This window comes from Penaeus monodon, chromosome 33 (genome assembly GCF_015228065.2).
Source record: "Penaeus monodon isolate SGIC_2016 chromosome 33, NSTDA_Pmon_1, whole genome shotgun sequence".
Taxonomy (NCBI): Eukaryota; Metazoa; Arthropoda; class Malacostraca; order Decapoda; family Penaeidae; genus Penaeus; species Penaeus monodon.
Genome location: NC_051418.1, coordinates 32,486,429 through 32,486,850, shown reverse-complemented (window position 1 = coordinate 32,486,850; position 422 = coordinate 32,486,429). Strand labels below are relative to the sequence as shown.

At 37.4% G+C, this 422-nt stretch overlaps 1 protein-coding gene across 3 annotated transcripts in view; it reads right to left on the bottom strand.

Annotated features, from left to right (window-relative positions):
- Positions 1-422, bottom strand: part of LOC119594393 (sodium/potassium/calcium exchanger Nckx30C-like) — a 174,335-nt gene that overhangs the window by 98,996 nt on the left and 74,917 nt on the right. The gene's annotated exons all lie outside the window — the stretch shown is intronic.

Below are 422 nucleotides of genomic sequence, written 5' to 3'. Positions count from 1 at the left end.
TCCCTGGTAGTAATTAGGGGGTTCAGGGGTTCAGGGGATGGGGGAGGGGGGGAGGCACTTATCTTACAAACACTTATATAACTAACGCCTCCCCTACCCTCCCCCAGCCAGCCATGTTGCAAATACCGCTGACCTGACGTTGCAAATAGGAGACATAAAAAAAAAATCAACTCCTTAGCAAGAGTTTTTAAGGAGTTTTTAAGAAAAAAGATCTGAAGTCAAGGAAGCATAGAGAGCAAAAGAAGAATAAGATGGAAAAGGTTTTAAAATTTTTATACATATAAAACAAGAATCGTTGATTTTTTTTTCAATAGCATTAATATATGTGATAATTACTAGGTAGTCTAGGTGTACCTTTTACTTTCAGTTTGCAATAAGATACTTAAATAAAGGGCAACAGCTAGATTATCTACGCCTTAGAC